Source organism: Mytilus galloprovincialis, chromosome 9 (assembly GCF_965363235.1).
Source record: "Mytilus galloprovincialis chromosome 9, xbMytGall1.hap1.1, whole genome shotgun sequence".
Taxonomy (NCBI): domain Eukaryota; kingdom Metazoa; phylum Mollusca; class Bivalvia; order Mytilida; family Mytilidae; genus Mytilus; species Mytilus galloprovincialis.
In genome coordinates this window covers 93,331,285-93,344,766 of record NC_134846.1, presented here as the reverse complement: position 1 = coordinate 93,344,766, position 13,482 = coordinate 93,331,285, and positions in this window count along the sequence as shown.

The following is a 13,482-nucleotide window of genomic DNA, read 5'->3' as shown; positions in this document are numbered from 1 at the left end:
ATTCAAGATGGCTGCCAGAGGGGAACTTAGTTTAACAAGAATCCTATGTGAAATACATGCAAAAGTCTTCTTTTGAAAAACCGCTAAATGGAATAAAAACCAAACATGGTATGACTGTTCCATGTGAGGTGCTGACCAATGGTGTTCACTTTGTAGCAAATCCATCAAACAAGATTGCTGCCAATGGGAATTTCGTTTAAGATAGAACCCTATGTGAAAAATATACAAATGTCTTAATTTAGAAAACCGCTTAATAGATTGAAACCAAAATTGTATGAATGTTTCTGTTGATGTGCTGAACAAGTGTTGTTTATACCTTGTAGCTGATTCGTCATTGTCCTTATAAAGTCATTTTCTACATTTTGTAAAACTTTACAAAAGTCTGCTGCGTTTGGTTAAATTACAAGACAACATTCAATCAAATTTGGCCTCAATTATTATTAGGGTATCTGTTATGATTCAGATTTAATCTATTTTTACATGATTTCCAAAACCAAACTAGAATCAGGTGAGCGACACAGGCTCTTGGGAGCCTCTAGTTACTTAGGCAATTTATTTGAAAATTATTGTATTTTTTAGACTTTTACATTTTGATTTTAAAATTAAGTTCATTTTATGATTTAGTAGTTTTGGTATTTATTTTTACATTGGAAAGAGAAATAGTTTTACTTTGGATTTGATATTTAGATTTTATAATTTGTACCTTAATTATTATTATCTGATATTGTTTACTAATTGATTTTTATCATTCATCTAAATTGTTATCGTTAATTATTAAACTATGAAAACCTTCCTTGTGTTTTAGCTTTGTCTTTCAGAACATTAAGTCTTTTGATAGACTGACCTTCTGTTTCTTGGTTCGAGTACATATGAGTTAGCTTCCTCTTATCTTACAGTGCTCTGGACCTTGGTGACATATATGTTCCTGAATAGTTGTACGTTATTCTTTACTGGATGATTTAATCAGTTCAGTGCGGAAATTTTCATAAGTCACTGTAAGCTTTCCATCAATATGGTAAACTTCTCTGAATTTTAAGAATTAATGAGTAATTGTCTGAATGAAAAGAGATGTAAGGCCAACATCAATGAGACATTATTGAGTGGCATGAACAACTAAGACACATAGAGATGTGTATTGAAGTACAATGTGTAAGAAATTTCATGTTTTAACTATATTTGTCAGTAGTTGTTAGTAGTTCTTATGTATTAATCACTGTAATGTCATCATAACAACTCTGACTTCATTTTCATTGATTGATACCGTGATTTATTATGTTCACTGTAAGCACATATTTGACAAATATTTGGTTCTAATTAACTAGATAAGATCTCGTGAGTTATTGCTCAATCAATGAGCGTCAGTGGTTGTCATACTCCTTCATAAATATTTTTTTGCACTCATACCAAATCTTCCCATATCTATTACATAAAGATTTATGGTGTTGAGCCAGACAGAATAATGGAGAAGGCGATAAGTTGCTTTTTCTGTGAAGTTCCTGGCTATGTTAGTGCTCACAGGGCTGTAAATAGAATGCTAAAGAAGACAATAAGAAAGAGTTTAGAATAGTACGGAGTGGAGGTTCCCACTCTTACCAAATATCTTACTTTTAAGTTCCTGTTTATACAAGTGTTTACTGAACTGTATACAGAAGACTTAAGATGACTAAGTGCCTTATAAATAAGTGTACTGGTGGTGATAAGAGGTTTCCTATCATACCAAAATTGTTGTTTCTGTGACATTTGTAAAAATGCTATGAGAGAGTGAAATCAACCATTTTGATAGCCAAAAGTAATGGTGAAGAGTGGAGGTTCCACTCATATCAGACTGCCGGTGTATTTGGGAGTCTTCTCTTTTATGCAATATTTGCTAAATGTATATATAAATACAATATCTATAGTCCAATAGTTGTAAAACAAATTGAGAATGGTAAAAGGGAATGTGTCAAAGAGACAATAACCCGATCAAAGTGCAGAAAACAGTCGATGACCACCAATGGGTCTTCATTACAGCGCCCGTAGGCATACTTCAGCTAACCGCTCAAAAAACTGTGGACTAAAATATTTAGCAAAGTAAAATATAATCGCAAATCTAAGTATTTATCTTGTAAAACTTGCTTGATTTCTATACAACTATTATTTTTGAATAAATATGAAATGTTATACAGTTGAGATTCTCGATCATACAATGAGGTTTCTTCTATTCAGTATGCAATAGTGTAGAGTGTAGGATCCAACTCATACCATAAAAACAATAGAATATAGTTGCCTGTTAATCTGATTTCTTGTCTAGCAGTCCTTACTCATTTGATCCTTTAATTTTTGTAACCAAATGTTATATAAAAGCCTATCTGGATGGATGTCGTCCATATACATATTTTAATTGTATTTTAGTATAGAGCTTGTGTTGTAACAAGTTCGTCTGCTGGGGTTGTGTAGCAAGTCCAAGATGAAATTGAGTTCTTCAAAGTTGATATTGTCAATGTGATACTTAAGATCGCTGTCCTGTTCAGTGAAAGTTGCAGGGTCTTTTTCTTATATTGATTCCAAAGTGAGATGTTATATCTACTATCTCTCTGTGCAAGCTGTATCGGTAACATATATTCTACGGAGGTATGATACGATGTAAATACCACTGTCCCAGGTTAGAGGGAGGGTTGGGATCTCGCTAACATGTTTAACCCCGCCACATTATTTATGTATATGCCTGTCCAAAGTCAGGAGCCTGTAGTTCAGTGGTTGTCGTTTGTTTATGTGTTACATATTTGTTTTTCGTTCAATTTTTTTTACATAAATAAGGCCGTTAGTTTTCTCGTTTTACATTGTTTTACATTGTCTTATCGGGGCTTTTTATAGCTGACTATGCGGTATGGGCTTTGCTCATTGTTGAAGGCCGTACGGTGACCTATAGTTATTAATGTCTGTGTCATTTTGGTCTTTTGTGGATAGTTGTCTCATTGGCAATCATACCACATCTTCTTTTTTATATAATCAAAGGTTCCTTCAAAGAAATTTGGTATTTGAGTTAGACACACGTTTTGTCTACAACAAAAATTATCAGTGACGCTCCAATTTAAAGGCCAAATGAGGTATGAAGTTGAAAAACATTGAGGATCAAAAGTTCCTAAACGTTTTGCCGAAAACAGCTATGGTAATTTATTCCCGAGATAGAAAAGCGTCACCATATAAAAAATTGATAGTTTAGTAAACAGTTAATTTATAAATATATCAATGATACATAACTCTTGTCAACACAAAAGTGCTGACTAATGGGCTGGTGATACCCTCGGGGAATCAAAAATCCACCAGCAGTGGCATCGACCCAGTGGATGTAAATAAACTCATCATATATACCAGGGATAAAATTTTGTATTGTGTCAGACGCATATTTCGTCTACAAAAGACTCATCAGTGACGCTCGAATAATTTTTTTTTTAAAGCCAAATAAAGTACGACGTTGTAGATATTGAGGACAAAATACAACTAAATTAAGCTAGATCCTGCCCTTGTTGTCTGTTGTATGTTATGGAAGTTAGATCGTATGTATATATATATGTCAGATATATAGGTGGATGATGCCAACACACGGGGTTCAATGTTACTTTTGATATTATCACGCAGCCAAGCATCCCTTTTTGCTGTCTTATCTCCTCTTTTTACCCACCACCTTATGTGGTCTAATGTAGATCTATCGGATTAGTTTTGAAGGTAAATACCTTTGCTTTCCGACAATACCTAGGGGGTACGAAATTTAACACGCCTCTCTGGACTCACTGACTTCCGTAGGTATTTGGAAAGTGGAGGAATAATTTTTGTCAAGCCTGCGCTCGACATAGGGATAGTGATCTGGCGAGGCGGCGTTAGCTAAAAAAGCTTTATATTTAAGAAGGCGGAAGTCCTGGATGCTTCATACTTTGTATATGAATGTCTCACGTTACGAATTTTCCGTCAGTCTTATGTCATATGTCCTTGACCTCATTTTCATGGTTCAGTGACTACTTAAAAAAAAGTGAAGATATTTTGTAAATGTTAAATTCTATCTTATTATCAGTAACAGGATAACGATATTTCATGAATTAGTGAACAATGTTAATTCCATACCTCAGATACTATAGGCAATAGGACTAGTATATTCGGTGTTTGGAAGGATCTCTTTCTCTTTAAAGGTCGGTGACCCCCACCTTTTTTTTTTTACTGTACTTCATTACCAACTCATAGCCTTCACCTTTGACCTTACGAATTTATCAAATGACCTAAAACTCGACGTTGGCCTGCATATCAATCAAGTTAAAGCAAAAAAATGGAAGAAGGATTTTTTTTCAAAAATTACCATTTTTGGTTGCCATGGTTTCACACTTTTGGTGATCTATCTCTCATAAAACGTCGGTGACCCCATTGTTTTTTTCATTTTCTGTACTTCAATACCAACTCTCTTAGAATGGAAAGTATAATACAAATTTGTAATTTAGATTTAACTTAGCTAATGATCTCATTAAATTTTTGTTAAAACTTTCAAAAACAACATAAATTTAGCATTTTTATATACCTTATAGCCTTAACCTTTGACCTTACGAATTTCCAATCTTTTTTTGCTTTTTTTATACTTCAATAACAAGTCTCTTAGAATGGAAAGTATAATACAAATCTGTTATTTAGTTCTCTCCGTACTTTAGGATTACGGTAATGGAGGTGCAATTTCCCCTATTAGTCTTTGTAAAAATTGTACGATTTATGAGAGAAAACCCTATTTTTTTAGCAGTCAGTAACTCGCTTAGATGGTCGGTGAACCCCTATTTTTTTTCATTTTTTTTCATCCATATGTTGTTGTTTATTCTTTAGTTTTTGTATGAATAGATTCACTTCTGATTCCCCTGCGCATCATCTAAAGTGTTTACTTTGCAATATCATTTAATCGAGACAATTTGTATGCATAGAGTATATCCGAAAGCAGTTGTGTTATTAAATATTAAATGCATGTTGTCATTAATGAAATTCGAAAAAGTAGGTGAAAATGAAAACCTTAGTTTGCACTGTCTCATAAATCAATATAAAACAGTTAATCATTTTCAAAACATCATTTCTGGCGGCTTGAATTTATTTGTTCGACTTTTTTTCTTCCAAACACTAAAATTCATGACAATCCACGAACTAATGTGCCAAAGAGACAACAACCCGACCGCAGAGCATAGATTTTAAAAGGAAAAGGGTGTCACTGTTAAATAAATGAAAAATCTAGAGATTTATAGGGAGACGGATTTATATTAGATTTTCCAAACATGTTTCCGAATCCCATATTTGAACTTTATGTAACATTGTAATATTTATCTTGTAATTTTTCAATAATAAATACTGTCTAAAATAAAAAATCTAGAGTACATTTGTTTCCCATCAATTTTTCAATGGCTTAGTGAAGACCTATCGGTGACCTTCCGCTGTTTTCTGTGCTATGAGCGGGTTGTTGTCTCTTTGGGACATTCCCCACTTCCATTCTCAATTTCATTATATCGCGAAAACACTGTCACGGACCCTTCACTCGTTCGGCTTTTTTCTGTTCAATTATTAATAAAAAATCAATGTTAAACGGACTTTTAAAAAGCTTGCTATTTTGAATCAGAAAAGCAAACATCCTTTAAAGGCATCGTAAAATTGAATGGCGAATAAATAAATTATGAAATAGTTACTGACAGGTGACTACATGTTTTATGCCTTTTCATTTGCTGATAAAAATCAGAAAGAGCCAGGCATTATTCATTTCTTACATGTCAAAGTGATTGGTGGATACTCTTGTGTTTTTGGATTTATACTTACATTTTTAAAGTGATATATGTTGTTTATAAATGGAATCAAATCCAGTTAGGGTAAATAGTTATCAAAAGTACCAGGATTATAATTTTATACGCCAGACGCGCGTTTCGTCTACATAAGACTCATCAGTGACGCTCAGATCAAAATAGTTAAAAAGCCAAACAAATACAAAGTTGAAGAGCATTGAGGACCCAAAATTCCAAAAAAGTTTTGCCAAATACGGCTAAGGTAATCTACTCCTGGGGTAAGAAAATCCTTAGTTTTCGAAAAATTCAAAGTTTTATAAACAGAAAACAATTATGAGAGAAAAAAATCCGTCTACAAACTAAAAACTATTTATTGAATATTCAAAAAGCATTCGAACAAATAAAATAAGTTCGAAAAAAGGACGACATGTCTTTATTTTACATAGGATATATCTTACACATATCTATATCTACATCTTTCTCAATGGTATACACTAATGGACAAATGTTTACCATGCAGGCAAATAAAAAAATAACTTCAAATACCTCAACAATATCGGTGAATGTGATGCCATCCACAGCAGCATGTGCCAGTGTATGTTCTAGCTAGTGATCAAAGTGTTGTTCATCAAGCTATGAAACATCAACTAGACTCTGTACTTTAGACACATGTTGCACACCAGGGACAGAGACAGCAGATAATTCAAAATTTATAATGAAAATTGCAGGTATTTAGAAAATAAATAAATATTACATTTGTAAATTATAATTCTAGTAAATATTAGAGGTAGTATGTGTCCCTATACTTTTGTGTTTGCCCTAAAATTTTATAATTATTGATTGTGTGACTGTGAAAGAACTTTCACATGTTTGTTTTATCTTGTTAATTGAATAGTATGGTGTGGGGAAGTATAGATACTCATTCACGCTTGCTGTTTTTGCTATTGCCCCCTGCTGCTATTGCCCTGTGTTTGTTATACATTGTATGTCTGTTTTGTATTACTTTTAGTCGGGCATTTTATAACAGTTTTTGTAAGAGCTCTTTTAAGGATTTTCTAAGGATTTTCTTATCCCTGGCATAGATAACCTTAGCCGTATTTGGCACAAATTTTTGGAATTTTAGATCCTCAATGCTCTACAACTTTGTACTTGTTTGGTTTTAAAAATATTTTGATTTGAGCGTCACTGATGAGTCTTATGTAGACGAAACGCGCGTCTGGCGTACAAAATTATAATCCAGGTACCTTTGATAACTATTTTATGTGACAAATTTATGTGACGTATAAAATTTTCTGTCATCAGATACTCAAATCAATGAATGTGTTCGTAGATAGTAGATGTTTTTCTGTTCTGTTAAATTGTAATTGTTCCTTTTAAAATTGTTATACGATGATGACTGATGTACCTATATTTTGACAATTTTATTTATTGTGTCTGTTTTTTAACGCATCAATGTAAATATAACGGAATTTGATGAGACTGTCATTAAAGTGAGAGGGTAAGCGCTATAGAACCAGGTTTAATCCACCATTTTCTACATTTGAAAATGCCTGTACCAAGTCAGGAATATGACAGTTCTTGTCCATTCGTTTTTGATACGTTTTGCTATTTGATTTTGCCATGTGATTATGGACTTTCCGAATTGATTTTCCTCTAAATTCAGTATTTTTGTGATTTTACTTTTACTGCTTTACATTTGTACGTATTATTTCTTATTGCGTAATTGTGATCCTTATTCAATGTTTCAAATAAAGGCAACAATAGTATACCGTTGTTCGAAATTCATAAATCGATTGAGAAAAAAACAAATCCGGGTTACAAACTAAAACTGAGGGGAACGCATCAAATATAAGAGGAGAACTACGACACAACAGAAACACAACATTAAAATGAAACACACACAGAAACGAACTATATATAATATAACAATGGCCATTTTCCTGACTTGGTACACCTCTGGTCTGTTTTTTGTTTTCCATATACCCCTATTTATGTAATCATTATTACGCAATTGACAGAAATTGAAAAATTATCCTACATCTAGAATATCCACGTGCTAAAAAATGAATTACTAATAAAAAATCTATAACAGCCTATAAAAACTATCCTACTACATTTAGCACTGTGTACATTTGTGTGAAAGGAGGCAATGCCTCTGTAGCCCGATTGTTACACAGAAATGCACGTGGATATCCACAAATTATCCCATGCAATGCCAGAAAATGATTGACCTGTTCCAGATTAACTTCTCAAAATATTGGTAGGTCAGCAGTTAACCGAAGAACTTTTTTGTTCCCCGTTTCCTCTGACTTTACTAAAAAAAAATGTTTTATTTGATATTTTCATTCCAGTCTTAGTGTGGTATTCAAAACGCGGGGGAAACAGAACGAGAATATAACAAAAGAAATCAAGAGCACCTTAATGCTCTCGAAGACCTCACAACTTGAAAATTTTTGAACAGCTGTATACTTCTGTTGCCTTTATTGATATATCAACATTTAGATAAGCATAATCACAATATAATAATTTATAAAATTCCCACCTATTGAAACCGTTCAGAAACAACCAGGACAATCACACAAACAATTTTGAAAAATCCCATGAAATGCGCAAACTATTTTGGATGAACAAACTTCAAACAGCTTATCGTCTTTGTCTCAATGACAAAATATTGGGACAGGAGAACATGAATTAAACGTATATCATGAATGTTGTCGATAAACGGCTAATAAATAATAGGTATCATGGTAAACGTAAAAAAAACTTGTATCTACGTATTTAATTTTGTATACATTATACACATGCTGATCTGTTATCTATAATTGAAAATATTGGTGATCTGGTCCAGTATGAAAAGGTCAAAAATTAGTATGTCTAGATCTGAAGCTGTCAGTTTATATAACATAAAATTGTTCTTCATTTGAGTGACAGTTTATATACTTTTCTATAATTTTGATATAATGTATCCCAAAATTAATACACTACACTGTGAAAATATTTTTCGAATAGAGCAGGTGCGAAGTTTTGTAAAAATATTTTTTTTGTTTTCTGTCTTTGATAAATTCACTACGATATAACTGTTTTCTCGGACCAATGTTTGTTATATGTCTGTCTTGTTTTACTAGTGTCATTTTGTAAGGCTGTTCAGTATAGATTTTATAAGAATTCTTCATACTGTTGCATTGTCATTGTGGGGTGTTTATAGCTGATTATGCGGTTTCGACTTTACTCGTTGTTGAAGACCGTACGGTAACCTATAGTTGTTAATTTTGTGTCATATGATTTCTTGTGAAGAGTTGTCTCATTGGCAATCATACCACATCTCCTTTTTTTATATAGACATCAATTATTATGCAAATTTGGTCATAAACCAAAAAGAGACTATATGATCTTTTTCTGGAGTGTAATACAATTTCATTATTCAGCCCTTTGTATGAATAAACCCGTATTATTACAGCCCTTCGTATAAATTCACCCGTATTATTACAGCCCTTTGTATGAATACACCCGTATTATCACAGCCCTTTGTATGAATACACCTGTATTATTACAGCCCTTTGTATGAATACACCCGTATTACAGCCCTTTGTATGAATACACCCGTATTACAGCCCTTGGTATGAATACACCCGTATTGTCACAGCCCTTTGTATCAATAAATCCGTATTATTACAGCCCTTTGTATGAATACACCCGTATTATTACAGCCCTTTGTATGAATACACCCATATTATTACAGCCCTTTTTATGAATATACCCGTATTATTACAGCCCTTTGTATGAATACACCCGTATTATTACAGCCCTTTTTATGAATATACCCGTATTATTACATCCCTTTGTAAGAATACACCCGTATTATTACAGCCCTTTGTATGAATACACCCGTATTATTACAGCATTTTTTATGAATTCAACCGTATTATTACAGCCCTGTGTATGAATACACCTGTATTATTACAGCCCTTTGTATGAATATACCCGTATTATTACATCCCTTTGTAAGAATACACCCGTATTATTACAGCCCTTTGTAAGAATACACCCGTATTATTGCAGCCTTTTGTCATTACAGGTTGTGTCTTACTATCGATTATTATGAAAATCAAATACATTTTCTTAAATTGAAATATATAAAAAGAGGTAATGATTTTATCAATTTATCTAGTATATTCAATGACTCTACTATCCATCGCCAAATATCTCCATATTTTGACAATACAGAACCACCTATTATTTTGTATTTGTATGGTATTTCAGCAGAAGTTTGAATTTCAATTATACGTCAGTAATATCAGACGTCAAAACAGAAAATAATGCTCCTCCTCATGTGACTGAGACACATTTAGTTTTATATATGTTTCCTACGGTAATGTCATTACAGGTGATCTTATCATTGTATAAGACCGCGAGGTAAACATTTACTTAAAAAAGGACACAAATATCGTCTTCTGTCTATTATAGATTAGAAACAGTGTCGTCTGGTCATTTAAAAAATGTAACTGTACAAATTGTTGTAAATGTGAAAAATCTGATAAAAAATCTTTCTAGTACTTATTTGAATAAAATTATCATTACTGTTGATATTCGTATATCACATTTTGAAAATAATTCTGAAATTAATAAATGAGTTCATAATATACCCATTTCTAAAATATAAAAAACAACATGCAAAGCGGTTTGTGTCGTATTGGCAAACAAAGCAGCCAATAACATAGGGAAAGTGTGATGCATATACTACACGAGGGTTTATCCAAAACGAATTTATCAATTCTTCTACATTCAGGTATCTTTTTAAATTGTTATTTGGATGGAGAGTTGTCTCATTGGCACTCACACCAAATCTTCCTATATCTATCTACATACACTCCATATAGAGTCAAATTGTAAACAAGAACATCACTGCCATTTCACAGCTTATACAGCCTGTTCTGAACATTTGAAAGTCCTGACTATGTACTGGTTAACTACATTACACAAACTATCATTTAAATTTCGCTTTATCTATGTATTTTGTAAGGGGTTTTCTACTTATATGTCAATGCTTCTAACTACCTACCTCATTACTATCAAAGATCTTATTTCTAACTTTTGTAATAAAGATTATGAAAATAATGGTATAAATTAATTTGAGTGTTAAAAATTCTTTAGAGGTTTTGGAGAAAATACTTAATTTTGGTGGTCCTTTTAATTATGTTGACATTTATGATTTTTCAAATCTTTATGTTACACTTCCTGACAATATTATCCAGAAAAAGTTATTATATTTGATTAAATATTTTTTTTAAAAATTTCATTGTAAATCTATTTTCTGTAACTCGTTTTAAGCCTTTGTTTGTATGCTAGATACACTTACTGTAAATGGGAAGATATGATTGGAGCTTTAAATTTTCACCTGTCCAACATATAATGTCATGAAATGGTATCATTTTAGTGTTATATTTAACATAAGAGTGGAAAGTTTGGCTACCCAGAAAAACCAGGTTCAACCCACCATTTGTTTTCTAAATAAGTCCTGTACCAAGTCAGGATATTGAATTTTTATCTTAGAGTTTGTTCCTCAGTTTTAGTTTGTAACCCGGATTTGTGTTTGTCTCAATCGATTTATGCTTTCCAAACAGCGGTATACTACTGTTGCCTTTATTTATATGTACTTTTCGGCAATGAAGTGTATCGACATACAGGTAGTATGTATTCATATGGGCACTAATTGCACCCCTTAAATAGCAGATTTCGTTTATTGCATCACAGTTTATGGCCAAACTCAGTAAAGACACGACATTGTTACATTTGCTTGACACATTCAACAATACCTACCGTTATCTTGGTGATTTTATTTTCGTTTAATAATTCAGAGTTCTCTAAATATACTACCGAAAATTACCCAAAGGAACTTACTTTAAGTAAGTTTTACATGAACAGCAGTAGTTGTCCTTTTCTAGATTTTGACATTTCAATCTCTAAAGGGAAACTCCATACTAAAATTTAAAGTCAAAAGAGACGAAATTTTCATTCCCTATGATTTATTTTCCTTTTTTAGACGGCGATGTTTGACTCCATCATACGGTGTTTATATATCCCAACGCATTCGGTATGCCCGTGTGTGTATTGATGTCATATATTTAAACGAACTTAATTAATGCATCACTGGTAAGTCAGGAATTCGTTACCATACATTACTTAAAAAATTTGCTAAATTCGTTCGTAGATACAAAGATTTGATTAGTAAATTTGGCTTTGCCTGTAGAAAACTGATTAAAAACGGTATTTCAAATCCTAAATTTTACGGTTATATTGTAATAAAATCGCATAAATCACTATGTGATCCGTGGAAACTCATCGAAACTTTAAACAAACTTATTAATAAAGGTTATCTTATTCATTTCGTAATAAGATCTTTGAATATTATTTACATGGACACTCACATCGATTGTGTCTTCAACAAAATAAAACACGACTAACTTTGTATTCTTTTCGAGTTTTTTTTGGGGTTATATCAATACTCATTATCCACGTTGAATCCTAAGCTATTGCATTCCGATACTTTTGTTTAGGCATTGCACAAGTCACGTCTTCTTTGACTGTGCATGGCGTTAAACACTAAACCTCTGGGATGTGGTTTAATTGATTTCAGTTTCTGCTGCATGCTTGTTTTAATGTTAATATTGTTTGGCTTTTTACTTGTTTTCAGTAACTGCGAGTAATCTCAAGTCGTAATTGTTTGTTATATAGAAAAATGATATATAAATATTTTATTCTCCAAGAACTAAATACAACTTTACAGAGAAAGCACAATTACAATATGTTAATTTGACCTGTTGACACAATTCGTAATGCATTTCTCTATTTCAATGTCTATTTTTTTCTGTTTTATCTCGACTAACTAGTTCGAATATTTACCTCCTTTGATAAGTATTGAATACATGTATGACGATCAATTTTTCATTCCAGTTCTCGTACTTTGAACAAAAAATTTATCAATCTTGTTAACATGTTGACGTCTGTACTCTTAACAACAAAATTATTATATTCAAATTTTACCGAGTACGTTATTTTATTAAACGCCATTTTGTTCAAAGTAAGAATTGTCTAATTGACACTATAAGAAAATATGTGCCATTACTACCTGTAACGTATGTTATACCTTTTGATCGTGTCCAGCCATTTCAAGTGATATTTTATAGTGTGTCTTTTTATATTGTAATGTCATACTGCTGTCTCAGGTTAGGGTGAGGACTTGCGCCTTTTAAATAAAGGCAACAGTAGTATACCGCTGTTCAAAACTCATAAATCCATGGACAAAAAACAAAATCGGGGTAACAAACCAAAACCGAGCGAAACGCATTAAATATAAGAGGAGAACAACGACACAACATCGAAACGCAACACACACAGAAACAGACCAATCATCAGACAAAACACCACGAGAATAACAAATGTAACATGAAAACCAAATACATGAATTTGGGATAGACAAGTACCGTGCCACGTCTTATCTCAATATCTCAAAAATAAGAGAAAACACAAACGACTCAACGTTAAAATGCAACACAAAGAGAAACGAACAATATATAACAATGACCATCTTCCTGACTTGGTACAGGACACTTTTAAAGGGGAATAAAAGTGGTGGGTTGAACCTGGTTTTAAGGCATGCCAAACCTCGCACTTTAATGGCAAAGTTAAATATAACATTGAAATGACAACATAATAT